The sequence below is a fragment of the Amphiprion ocellaris genome, chromosome 19, assembly GCF_022539595.1.
Source record: "Amphiprion ocellaris isolate individual 3 ecotype Okinawa chromosome 19, ASM2253959v1, whole genome shotgun sequence".
NCBI lineage: Eukaryota > Metazoa > Chordata > Actinopteri > Pomacentridae > Amphiprion > Amphiprion ocellaris.
The window spans coordinates 8,247,435-8,262,298 of record NC_072784.1 but is presented as its reverse complement, the minus strand read 5'-3'; positions in this window follow the sequence as shown (position 1 = coordinate 8,262,298).

Sequence of the window (14,864 nt, the reverse complement as noted above, 5' to 3'; positions counted from 1 at the left end):
AAGCAGCAATGCACTGAACAGCCCTAAAGATGAAAAGGATCAGGATCACAACTGCAGTTTAAAGAGCATAAAAAAGTGAGGGAAAGCTTCCATACCTTGCTTAAACCTGTAGACACACAGAGAAGACTCCCTGAAGATCAAAAAGTTGAGGATGATCACAAGTCATCAGCAAATGCATTTATGGTAATCAAGACTTTCACAAGATTAGAATATAAGTCATTGTAGCATCACTGCTGCCTGAAGTGGAGGCAGTGTGACACCACCTTGTGTGATTTCCTCTCATGTGTGATAAAAAGGACTGCGCTTCATTATCCAGAGTACTGCTTTTTGTGTCCATTTAAGAGCAAACAACAAGTAGGCCTATAGTTATCATTAAGACAATGACAAGAGAAATAAATAGCTTCAAAACAATGACGTGTAAATTACCAAACACAGCCTTTTTTTCCTATTAATGCTCAAACTAAATGTAAACTGTATATTTTACATTTCATTTACTATCGCCACATTTAACTGAGCGTTGAGGCTGTGTAATGGTTTTCCATTAACATCGCTTTCAAATTTTCTAGACATGCTGTGATGGGATGGGAATGCGGGTAAAAATGTGTCTAACTGTGATTGACGGTGCATGAGAATTTTATATTTTCTGTTTAATTGAGGATTTTTTTATGTGTTGGTCAGATTTTGAACTATGAATGTTTGTTCTATTGACAAAGTAATTATGTGTGAGCGGGGACTGACAGTCTGAGAGCCTATACATGCATTTATATTACAGTTCTATTCTACACATGTGATGTTTGATGTGTTTAGTGACATCAAAACTTGAGATTTCAGAGCCACATTATGGTCCAAGCTTGGACTGTTGCCTTCCCCTTGTCCACATCTACAGTTCTTGGTGTTCCTTTTTACTGAGTTGACGACAATGAACAGGTAACATACGCGGACCATTCATGGAGCAGCTGCTGCATCGTGGTGCTTCCTATGTAATCAGTGAAATTGCCTAAACCATGTGAGCAGCATATCAAGTGGTTTGTATACGCAGTAAGGATCTGCACTGCAAACATAACGCTGAGGTTACACTGAACACATAAGGTACCCAGACCGCTTTGAGGAGCAAATGTATCATGGAATATATCACTTTGTTTCCACACAATTTTGTTTGATGCCTGTACTTCCAGGTAATATAAGAGCTGAGTGGTCGACACAAAAAGTGCATTTCATAATCGATGGATAGAAACATCATCGGAGCCATAAGGGAGACACTAATTTTATCAGTTTCGACTGTCCAGTTTAAGGAAAATATGTTCACCACAAAAACAGATCAAGTGATGCATGGCAAGAAATAGGGAGTGTAGATTTCCAGTTTCATGGAATGTTGACATATGAACTACAACAATATGTGTAGTAGTAGTGTACACTCACCGGCCACTTTATTAGGTACACCTGTTCAATTGCTTGTTAGCACAAATATCCAATCAGCCAATCACATAGCTGCAACTCAATGCATCTAAGCCTGTAGATGTGGTCAAGACAACTTGCTGAAGTTTAAACTGAGCATCAGAATGGGGAAGAAAGGGGATTTAAGTGACTTTGAACGTGGCATGGTTTTTTTTTTTTTTTTTTTTTAAAGTTATTTTTTTGGCCGGCCTTATTGGATAGGCACAGTGAGAGAGAGAAGAGTCTGGGGAAGACATGCAGCAAAGGGCCGCGAGCGGGAATCGAACCCGGGCCAGCTGCGTGGGGGACCAGCCCCTGTACATGGGTCCCTGCTCAACGCGTTGAGCTATACGAGCGCCCGAACGTCGCACGGTTGTTGGTGCGAGACGGGCTGGTCTGAGTATTTCAGAAACCGCTGATCTACTGGGATTTTCACGCATAACCATCTCTAGGGTTTAGAGAGAATGATCCAAAAAAGAGATAATATCCAGTGAGCGACAGTTGTGTGGACAAAAATGTCTTGTTGATGTGAGAGGTCAGAGGAGAATGGACAGACTGGTGGGAGATGATAGAAAGACAACAGTAAGTCAAATAACATCTCATTACAACCAAGGAATGCATCTCTGAACGTACAACACAATGAACCTTGAAGAAGACGGTCTTCCCTGTGGAGCGTTGTAATGTAATTGGTTTTGAAACTATATTGTTTGTTAAAATACTGGCCGTGGGTCCTGTATACAAGATCTGAATCCATTTAAGAAAGTTGTTTCCAAATCCGAATCTTGGCAGAACATTAAACAAATATGGCCATTCTATCCTATCGAAGGCCTGACGGGCATCCAGCGATAATAAGGCTGTATCTTTTGCATCAAATTTCTCATAAATTATATTGAGAACTCTCCTAATATTGTGGAATCCTTGACGTTTTGGTACAAAGCCATTTTGATCATTATGAATCAATTGTGAGATGTAGGAGTCTAATCTTTTTGCTAAAACTTGACAAAGTATTTTAGTATCAACCCCCATTAAACTTATTGGTCTAAATGAAGAGCATTCTGCAGGCGGCTTATCAGGTTTTAAGATCAGTGAGATCATTGCCTGTCTCAGAGTGGGTGGGAGAGTTCCATTTTGATAAGCTTCTTCGTACACTTTAAAAAGTGGGATTGTTAATTTTTCTCGAAAAGCTTTATAAAATTCACTCGTAAATCCATCCGGCCCGGGGGCCTTACCACTGTTAATATTTTTGATGGCCTGTGATATTTCTTCAGTAGTTAAATCTCTGTCTAATTCCTTTTTTGAATCTTCTGCTAGGGTCGGGAATTGAAGTTGGTCTAAGAATGTTTCCTGTTCCTCTGAAACTTGAGGGCATTCTGACTTAGATTTTGATAAAACTCTCTAAAGCTGTCATTGATTTCAGATGGGTCTACTGTTAAGTTCCCTGAAGAGCTGATTATACTGTTAATCGCTCTGTCACTCTGCATTTTCTTAATTCTCCATGCCAGGAGCTTGCCAGCTTTTTCTCCCTGATCATAGTAAGATTGCTTTAGCCACAACAGATTTCACGCGGCCGCATTGGAGGATAATTTATTATACTCAGTTCTTAAACGTAACAGTTCACTTTGTTTTAACTGGTCATCGCCAGTGGTTAGGTGTAGTTCCAAAAGTTTGATCTGTTTTTCCAAAACTTCCATCTGTTTCTTTTGTTTTTTGGCCTTTGTACTCGTGAAACTGAGAATTTCACCTCTAATGTATGCTTTAAACCCTTCCGATCTCACCGAGGCACTAGTTTGGTCTGTATTTAATTCAAAGTAATTATCTATTTTTTCTCCTACGAATTTAACAAAGTCAGGATTCTGTAGCCATCTTGCTTGAAATCGCCAATTAATGGGTTTATTGGTAAATTTCTCTATGTGGACACTTAATGAGATCGCTGCATGATCGCTGATCACTATGCTATCATACTGGCATCTTTTGATCCTTGATAAAAGTCCTCTTGAAACCAAAAAATAATCTATACGAGATCATGATTTATGTATACCGGATTGACAGGAGAATTCTATTTTGTATGTATTCTGCTCCCTCCACACTTTCACCAGATTAATATCTGATATATATTGATTTATTACTTGTCTAGCTCGTGCTTTATAAACGTCTGAGCCTGCTCAACGATCTATAGTTGGGTTTAAAGTGCAGTTAAAATCTCCTCCAATTATGTAAGATCCTTGTAAAGTAGATATTGTAAGAAAGAGATCTTCAAAAAATTTAGGGTTATTTTCATTTGGTCCATATATGCTTCTTTCTTTTCTTTAATGCCACACAATTATTACCTTTTTGGATTTTTGGTTAATCTTGGCCACTGTTCCCTCTGAGCTGCGCGCCTGCGCAATTGCGCACTGCTGACACGGTCTCCGCACAGAAAATCTGCACTGCGCACACACACAAAAAATCCAACCTAAATTGTAAATAAAATAAACACGTAACAATTCATTCTGTGCTATTTTTCAGTGTGAGTCAGTGAGTGACCGGTGACTGGCTGCTGCAGCCAATGATGCGATTCACATACGTATTTACCATAGACTGTATATAATGGTATTTACGCAGCTAATCAACGTCATTGACAGGCGTCCTTATGTGCAGCCATCGTTGTTGTCATAGATATGAATGAGTAGATAGGACACGCCCCTTTGAGCTGCGGCTACAGCGAGGCTAAGCTAGTGGGGGAAAAGTTTCAGTGCATTCCGTTGATGTAGACGGTGTAAAAACGGAAACTACAAGTATGCTGGCTCACTGTGCTGCATACAATTACACACTACGTCGTACGATTGAGACAAGGAAACTTGGAATGACTTTTCATAGGTAAGAATAGTTTTTGGCTCTTTTTTCATTATGAAATCTTGTTGAGAGCTTCCAGTCTATGAGAGCTAACTAGTTAGCCACTAGCAAAACACTAAGGCGAGCTAGCAGCTTGACAACCAAATACCAGACGATTAATAGTAGCTGTAGTATAGTTGTACAAGTAGTAGTAGTAATACTAAAAGTACAAGCAGTAGTAGTAGTATAAATAGCTGTTCGAGTCGTAGAAGTAGTATAGGCATTTGTAAGAATATTACAATTTGTAGTAGCAGTGCCAGTATCAGCAGCATTCATTCCATCAGTGTTAACTTCCAGGCTCATCTTGGAAGAGTACGTCCAGAAAAACCACAACCAAGCAACCTTGAGATCTTAGACAGCGTCTCCCTGAGGTGGGTGTCGACGGTGTTCACAGTCAGGTCTGTGGTAATCCTGTCAAAAAACAAAACAGAAAAAAATCTAGATTATAAATCAACATGTAACCAAAGCACTCTGTGTATAACGCCATAGTATAGGATGTAGTTCAGAAAATGTCAAAGTATAGTATGCTTTACTCAAGAATAACATAGTATGGCCTGTAGTTCATAGTGTTGCATGTCGGCAAAAAAAACCCATAGATTATTATGTGGTTCAAAAAGCGCAAAATGATAGGATGTTGCCTAAAATTGTCATGTATGATATGTGGTTCAAAAAATGTCATAGTGCAGTATATTGTCAAAATAGTATGTTATTCAAGAAAACATCAGAGTATAATATGTCATCTGAAAAATGCCATAGAATATTTCATTGCACAAGTAAAAGTATAGTAAGTTTTAAAACTGTTCAAATTCTTATATGTTGCTAAAAAACAAAAAAAAACTAAAACAAAAAAAAGGTCAGTAATATGTCAATTAAAAAAGCCTATAGTATAGCGTGTCGCCCAACAAACATCATAGTATAGCATGTGGCTCTAAAAACGTCACAGTATAGCCTTTAGTCCACAGCTGTCAGTAGGTGAGGAGCAACACAAAAACAGTCCAAACGCTGGTTTCCAGAAGGTTAGACGAGTATTTATTTAAAAGAGGAAGTTTACAACAACACATGTGAGGGGGTTAAAAACAAATGGGTGTTAGTAAAATAAAAATAAATAAACAGAACTAAACGTGAACTTCATGTTGACATTGATGGGCATTCCAACCAGCAACAAAGTAAAAGATAATCAATACGAAAAAAAACCTCTTCAAGCCTAAAAACACACCGCAGTAGCACCCTAAACTAAAACTACCAATGGGTTTCCTGTTTTCCTTTCTGAACAATTCAAAGGTCCCTCTCTATCTCCCCACACATCCACCAACCACTGGAACACATCTCCAAAGTTCTGCCGGGCCAGCTCAGCTTCCCCTCAGAAGAAGTTCCACCACCTGCCAGATGAAGGAGCCTTTTGAGAGGCAGCTGGCATCGTGATTGGACTGTACTTTGGTCTGTTCCAATCCAGCTTCAGCTCCAGAGACGGCAGGTGGGACGAGTCAACGGAGGCCGGGTGGACGAAGGCATGAAGCTGAGTACAATCCAGAAAACAACAGAAGAGGAGTGCAGGGCCAGAACAAACAGAGTAGCATCGTATGTCTCTTAGAAAACATCATAGTATAGCCTTTGAGATGAAAAAACGCCATCATATACATCGTATATTGTACAAATAACAAGTCAAAGGAAAGAGACATACATTGTAGAATTGTAGTAATTGTGGGCTGACTGATTTACTGATTATCAGTATTTTATTTATTACTGATTTACGGTAATAAATACATTTAAAAATAGTGCTACTTTGGCTCTGAACCTTTATCTACCTGTGGTCGCTCTGTCTTCTGGAGTGATTTGATTGGTTATACGTCACAAATAAAACTCCTTTAACATCTGTAAACAAAACAAAAACATATCAACAAAGTTTTCTGTTAGAGTTTGTGTTCTTCTAAGTTTAACTCCAAGATTTTAAATACTTTCATTTACTGCAAATGAATATCTACTCCAAATGTCTCACTAATAATCATTATCAGCCTTAAAAACCCACAAAACACCCCTCTATACTCGACCACACTTAGTACAGTCCGGTTCCCCCTTCTATAAATCTGCTTGGAATCTTCCACTTCCTGTTTGTCAAAGTGGCCTTCTACCTGGACAGGTTTTGTTGGAGCTCATGCAACAAACATTTTGGGTAACTGCACTTTAATATGGATGGATGACACTGAATTAGAGTCTGTTTTAATGAGACTGAGTTAAAATGTGTAGCTGTCATTAAATAGGAAATTATTTCTCAGAATTCACAGAGAAAAGTCTGAAATGTTTGCTAGGTTAGCATCCCACATGTTCTTTGACTCAGCTAAAGCTAACTCTCTTCAACTTCTGGATCTCTTGAGTTGCTTGTTGTTAAAATATCTTGCTAGAGGTGCTGAAGCTCAGAAAGTCTGAGATGTTTGTTCAAAATAAGCTCATTCTCAAGTCTTATCTGAACTGTCCTCTTTTGTTTGAACTTTCCCTAAACTTAGGAGTTAACGACAGAGCAGCACATCCAGACTCAGTCTCATTTATGTAGAGATTAAACTTCAGTGTCATTCATTGATGTTAAAGTGCAGTTTTTCAAATGTTTGTTGCACATGCTCCCGACCAAACCAGTCCAGGTGGAAGACGATGTGAAGAGAAAGCTCCAGAGGATGAATATCACACATTTATGTTGGAAATAAATGTCCTTTCATTAGACATTGTCATGCAAAAGTTGGATTTCCCTTTAATGGCGTTCAAATCTTTGTTGAGTGTTTTGTTGATGTTGGTTTCTAAATGTTTTTTGACACTCGGCCCCAAAGATTAAAACCTTTTACGGCTCACAAGCTGCAACAATTCACACATTATCAACTATCTTTCTGACTAAACTAAGATAAAAAGTGAAAAACTGCCTGATTCCTGCATCATGAATGTAAATCCTTTTGGTTTTTATGACAGTAAACTGAATATATTTTGGCTTGACATTTTATGAAGCAAAACAAGAAATGAGTTACTGGAGAAAACGATCAACAGATTAATGGACAAAGAAAATGTGTTTTCTAACATATATGGCTGAATTACTCCAACATTACAAGATACATACAATTTTAATTCAATTTTATTTATATAACGCCAATTACAGGTCAAATTGTCTCAAGATGCTTTATTTTTATATTTTTTTGTCAAATTTAAAATATGACAAAGTAAGAAATGTAAAGCTCTTGACTAATCCAATTTGACAATTCAAACTTTCTCCACTAAAACTAATAAACATGAAGTCAAATAGAAGGAACAGTTTTAAATACTGCAGTCCCACGATGACAAGAATGAAGTTTGTCAGCAAAAACAAAATCTGCTGGTGGATTCCATTAAAGTCCTAATAAATGATAATAAAGTGTGATACTAAAGGTTTGTGGTGCTAAAAATCTCCAAGTAAAGATATCAAGTTGAACATCTGGATGGAGGTTGATAAAAGTTGACCTTCTTTCATTTCTCTGGAGTGACTCCATGGATTTTATGGATGGTGGTTAAAGACCTGCTCTTCTAGTCATCTTCCTTCTAGTCGCTGTAAAAAGTCAGTCCATCCTGACCGACTTCAACACCTCTTCATGACAACTTGTTCTGCCTCCGACCTCGTGGAAACTCCAGAAACTCGGGAAAACCTGTCGAGACTCGAGGAACTCGTGGAGACTCGAAGAACTCGTCGGGCGGGGGAAGGTGTGGTGGGTGGTGGGGAGGTGGGGGAGTAGAGGGGGGAGGCCGCCACCCACCTCCCCGCCTACTCTCCGCCCTGACTCCACCCAGACTCCGCCTTGGCTCCACCCATGTGGTCACCTGGAAACTACGATGTCAAAGGGACGACGAATTTATTTCTTTTTATCTGATCTGTAGCTCAGTGAGTTAAGGATTTGCCTATGGAGCTGCAGGTCGCTGGTTCAAGACCAGACCCTTCTTAAATTTTTCAAAATCCTGACAAAGACAAAGAAAGAAAAGCCGGTGGTGGGTCTTGAACCTGCGACCTTCCACTTGGTAGTCCTCTTCTTATCCCCTGAGCTACTCGCTCAGATACTAATTCTTCTTTTTTTTGCGCATTTATCATCTATTTTTTGTCGTTTTCGAGTTTTTTTTTTAACTTGAGTCTCGACTCGACCGTTTTTCTCAGGAGGTGGGACTTCAGCCTTTGTGCTGGAGGGTTGAACCCTCAGTTCCAAGACTTTCCAAAGCCTCCACACCTCCCGAGTCCTCAGGACCTGAGCTTTCACACAGTCTGAGGGCTGAAATTTTCTAAGTCCCACAGTAGTTCTCCGTTAGATTGAACCTTCAGACAGTCCAAGGACTGAAATCATCTAAGTTCCTGAGTAGTTCTCTGTTAGTTTGAACCTTCAGACAGTCTGAGGGCTGAAATTTTCTAAGTCTCACAGTAGTTCTGTGTTAGTTTGAACCTTTAGACAGTCCAAGCACTGATATCCTCTAAGTTCCTGAGTAGTTCTCTGTTAGTTTGAACCTTCAGACAGTCTGAGGACTGAAATCTTAAAAGTTTCTCAGTACTTCTCTGTCAGTTTGAACCTTTAGACAGTCTGAGGACTGAAGTTTTAAAAGTTTCTCAGTACTTCTCTGTTAGTTTGAACTTTATGGTTAACAGAAGCCTTAAAACTTGTGACCATGAGTCTTGATTTCACATTTAGACCATCCATCTGAGTTCTTCTCAGACCTTCACCTGTGGGTTTTTTAGAAATCCTGAACAAACTTTGATTCTCTTCACTGAACAGTAAAGTTTGTGGAGATCAGAAGGTAACATTAATTTGATCGATGCCTTCAACTACTAGTAGACTTTATCTGGAAAGCAGTTTTCTGAAATGAGTTCTTAGTAAATCTGTCCACAATCAAACCAAGAACATAGAAAGAGGAAATGTTTGAAGAAACAACTTGATGTTTTCATTTCAGACTAGAAAACACTTTCAGATCTTTATCTGTTTTTGCTCTTTTGATCATTTTATTGTTTCTTCTGTTTAATTTGATCTTCTAAAGTTTAACTGGTGTCTTTTATAATGTTTTGTCTTTAGTTTGATTCTTCTTAAATGTTTAGTTTTGCTCTTTTCTCACCTTTTATTCTTTTCTAATGTCTGATTTGATTTCCAAATGTTTTGTCTTTTTAATGTTTAATTGTTGTTTTTTCAAATGTTTTATCGGCTTGTTTGAAAAATTTCCTTTTCTTTCCCAATGTTTAATTTTTTGATTAAATCTTTAAGGTTTTTCTTTTTAAATGTTTTACCACCTTTTAATGTTTAATTTCTTTTTTAATGCTTCATTGTATTTTCTGTTTAATTCCTATTTAAAGTTTTATTGTCTTTAAGATTTAATTTTCTAATTAAACATTTAATTTTTTTATTAAATGTTTTGACTTTTAAAGGTTTAATAATCTAATTAAATGTTTTATATTTTTCTAAATGTGTTATATTCTTGTTTAATTATATTTTTTAAATGTTTAATCATCTAAAATATTTCATCTTTAATATTTAATATTTTTGTTTAAAAATTTTTGTTTAATTTCATAATTACATGCTTTGTATCTTCTGTTTAATTATCTAAATATTTTGTCTAATATAATTTAATTGTATCTAATGTTTAATTTTCTTTTTAAAAGTCTTATTATATTAAATGTTTTTTCCTTTGATTTAATTGCTTTTTTACTGTAGTTTATTTCTTTAATCTTTTTTTTTGTCAAGACTTTAACCCCAACCTTAAAAATGAAACAAATGCTTAAATCACAATGAAAATACTTCTGTTGTCACAATCATGAGTTAGTCAATTATTCAGTTTATCAATTCAACTTTATTTGTTTAGCACCTTTTACACAGATGACAAAACTAAACAAGTAAAGAGAAAAAACTACGCTAAAACTATGATTAAAACTCAAAAACATATTTTAAAAAAAGATTTAGCATGGTAATAAAATGTGTTGTGTCCAGGGGATGGAGGGAGTTTATTGAAGTCTTCTTGGGCTCACATGGGAAATCATTTAAAATATAAACTTGATATTCAGTCTAAGGAAACTGCAGAGCGACAGAAGAACCAACAATATCTCCTGTTTTCTCCTTTAATGAGTCGACTCTTCTTGTGCTTTCAGACCAAAGAACTACAGATTCTTCACAACCTGCTCAAACTCTTGGTACAGGACCTCACCACACGGGTCAAGAAGGTTTCCATCTCATTTCTACTCTGAAGCTCACCTTCTCAAACTGCTGACAAATGTTTCTTCTGCTCTAAAGTCTGGTCTCCAGAACTTCCTAAAAACTCTCAAAGTCTCTTCTGCTGCAGGTTGCTTTGTAGAACTGTTCCAGAAAACCTCACTAAACCACATGGAGGGGCCTCAAGATAGTCGTCCAAATGAAACCATACAAAAACCAAACTAGCACAACCCAAATGCTAAAGTCTCCTGCTGCCTACCAGAGAACCTCTGAGAACAGAGAATCAGGACAGGAACTCTTACCTTCTGGACAACCAACGTTGGTTCTCAAACCAGAATACAGAATGTGTCTGACCAAAAACCTCTGAAGACTCACTACAGCCAAGATAAAGACACAACTCAGCTGTACCAAATCCACTAATCACTACACACATTAGCACCATGTGCTAACTGTGGCTAAAGAACCACATTTACCAAGACAACTATCCAGTATAAAGCCCTAAAACACACCAAGAAACACATTAAAGACGATTTTACTGCTGGAAGCTGCAAGCCAACGCCTAAAGAACAAACTAAAGCAATGAAGCCAAACCCAGTTCAGTGGTGAACAGAAGCAGAGGAAATGTTTGTCTGCAGCTAAATAAAGCAGGAAGACACTGAGCTGCTCAGGTGTTCCTGATAACACCAAGCAGCCACCTGGACAGCCAATAGGAACACAGCCACCTGGACAGCCAATAGGAACAAATTGCTTTTTTACTGTAGTTTATTTCTTTAATCTTTTTTTTTGTCAAGACTTTAACCCCAACCTTAAAAATGAAACAAACCCTTAAATCACAATGAAAATACTTCTGTTGTCACAATCATGAGTTAGTCAATTATTCAGTTTATCAATTCAACTTTATTTGTTTAGCACCTTTTACACAGATGACAAAACTAAACAAGCAAAGAGAAAAAACTACGCTAAAACTATGATTAAAACTCAAAAACATATTTTAAAAAAAGATTTAGCATGGTAATAAAATGTGTTGTGTCCAGGGGATGGAGGGAGTTTATTGAAGTCTTCTTGGGCTCACATGGGAAATCATTTAAAATATAAACTTGATATTCAGTCTAAGGAAACTGCAGAGCGACAGAAGAACCAACAATATCTCCTGTTTTCTCCTTTAATGAGTCGATTCTTCTTGTGCTTTCAGACCAAAGAACTACAGACTCTTCACAACCTGCTCAAACTCTTGGTACAGGACCTCACCACACGGTTCAAGAAGGTTTCTGTCTCATTTCTACTCTGAAGCTCACCTTCTCCTGCTCAAACTGCTGACAAATGTTTCTGCTGCTCTAAAGTCTGGTCTCCAGAGCTTCCTAAAAACTCTCAAAGTCTCTTCTGCTGCAGATTGCTTTGTAGAACTGTTCCAGAAAACCTCACTAAACCACATGGAGGGGCCTCAAGATAGTCGTCCAAATGAAACTGTACAAAAACCAAACTAGCACAACCCAAACACTAAAGTCTCCTGCAGCCTACCAGAGAACCTCTGAGAACAGAGAATCAGGACAGGAACTCTTACCTTCTGGACAACCAACCTTGGTTCTCAAACCAGAATACAGAACGTGTCTGACCAAAAACCTCTGAAGACTCACTACAGCCAAGATAAAGACACAACTCAGCTGCATCAAATCCACTAATCACTACACACATTAGCACCATGTGCTAACTGTGGCTAAAGAACCACATTTACCAAGACAACTATCCAGTACAAAGCCCTAAAACACACCAAGAAACACATTAAAGACGATTTTACTGCTGGAAGCTGCAAGCCAACGCCTAAAGAACAATCTAAAGGAACGGAGCCAAACCCAGTTCAGTGGTGAACAGAAGCAGAGGAAATGTTTGTCTGCAGCTAAATAAAGCAGGAAGACACTGAGCTGCTCAAGTGTTCCTGATAACACCAAGCTGCTCAGGTGTTCCTGATAACACCAAGCAGCCACCTGGACAGCCAATAGGAACACAGCTTCCTGGAAGTCCAGAGGGCTGGGTTAGTGAAGGAAATTTAGTTTCAAGTTGAGGCAGAAAGTTAACAAAGTTGAAAACCACCTTCTGATACCTGAAATCTCTGAGTTTTCACACAAAGAACACCTGAACATGTCAAACTGGTTCCATTGTAGAACCATCATTGTAAAAACGTCATAGTATGGTGTGTTGCTCAAAAAACATTAGGACCCGGCTGTCAGGGGACAAACATGTAAGAAACATGAGACCGGAGAGAACCCAACCAGTAGGTCACAGTTTATCATCCCCCAGTCATCTCCTGAAGTCCATATGGTGAGAGACATCAGTATCTGGTTGTTCATTTACCAGAGGATGCTTATAATCATGCTGATGTGGTCTGTACTCTACAGTATTTTAGTGACTCAATAAATGCCTAAGTTGTTTTTTTTAAATGCTTTTTAGTTTTTAATAAACATTTAACAGCCTATATGTAATCAATAAATGGCCTTTGCCTATCTTAAGAAAAATTCACTCAGAACTCTGATATGTTAACAGTACTAAATAAATCAATAAATACATGCATACACACAAAAATAAGTTAATACATTAACTGTGTTAAGATAAGATTGAGATTTTTAAAAAAGTTGTTTATGTTTTTGCAGAATCCAGTATTACTCACTGGTTGGTCATTACATTTTGTTAGTTTGATTTCACTGTTTAAAATGATGCCACCTCTTTTCAGACAGAACCTGTGATAATAAAACAATACAAAATTTTTAGTTCCGTGTTAATAAAGCACTTAAAGCTTTAAGTATGGCTAAATGCTTTTTTCAAAATTAAATATATCACTCCTTAGGTGGTAGTGGCCCCAAGTTCAGTAAAGTTGGAAAGATATTCACAGATTCGGACTTCCAGCATCAATAACTCATTAGATATAGGTTGTCAAAACATAAACGGTGCCTCTTTCCCATTGTTGCAAGGCAGACAATGTGCTACAAGCCCAGTTTTATCAAAAGTAGCTGTCTTTCAAGCTACAGGAATAACATTGGTGTCTATGGAGTGAACAGGGTCCGTCTGCAATTTGCAAAACTGCTGCAACAGTAAAGAGAGACAAATATTCAATAACTTCACTCTTATACATTGTAGTGTCACTAAAATCACTGCAGCCTTCAACTGGCTCCTGTTGACAAAGTGTTTTAACAGAAATGTAAATGCTGTAATTTGATTCTTTTAATGAACCATGTAACTTGAATGGATGTGATGCTGGTGTGACCACAGTGCACACGTCTGATGTTGCTCACAGTGGTCCAAGGAACGCTCAGGGAGTTTGTGTGTTTGCTCAAACTCAGGAAAAATTACAGGGAACATTGCTGTCCACTGTCCAACATGGAGTTAGGATAACATATGTGAAATGTGTCTAAAAAAAATTTACAGTCAACATTTTATTTAAATTTTTTATTTAAGCGTTCATTAGTTTCTCTGTGTTACTTTCTGTGTAAAGCTAGTAGGGCTGCACCTGAATAGTTGGTCGTTTTTGTGGTATCTGAATATTAATTTTGAGATCCAAATACTTGGAAACAAACATTTCCCAGCCTATACTGGCTTCCCCAAAAGCAAAGGTTTGAAAGTCAAAAACACTTTTTTATTGGAAATGTTCATTAAGGAGATGGACTGAACATTCACTGGAACATTCATGAACTTCTGTGGAATGTTCCAGAAACGTTTCATTAATTTGCTAGAATATTCAGTAACAAATGAAAGAAGATTCCTGTTTCTCTGTTACTCGGCCTTGGGTCTGACATCTCTGATACATAATTGTCTTCCTTTTTAGGAAATTGCTAAGTCTCCACTGACAGAAATTAATTCAAACATGAAAGCGCAAAAACGTTGAGGCTTTTCCAAACGTTTGTTATTTTTCTCTGTTCCCACTTTAGGCACCGTCTGTCCCTGTGCCACGGTGCCTCCTGCAGGAGCTCCTCCAGTCCTCTGCAGACACTGCTGTGATCCCCTGAGGCCAGCAGAGGGCAGTGGAGTCCAGCCCAATACAGATGAGGGAAGTCATGTTCCAGAGTTCAACCTAACGCCTACATCATATCTATGAAAATCGAGGAACCTGTAACTGCATGGAGTCGTATCCCTGAACACTATAATCCTATTTTCTGTTTAATATATTTGGGTATTTGTTGGTGATGCAGTCTTTGTTGTCTCATCTGCTTTAAAACTTCACATATGCTTTCTGACAGACTTATATTACTGTGGTGGTCAAAATGCTGTGACTGATAGGTGTATATTACTCGTATGTTCGTATGTGACTCTTAAATGTAAATTAGTAACTCGGAAATAGTTTTTGGTAACTTTAATGAAAAACCGTTGTGACTGACCGAAACAGAGTGA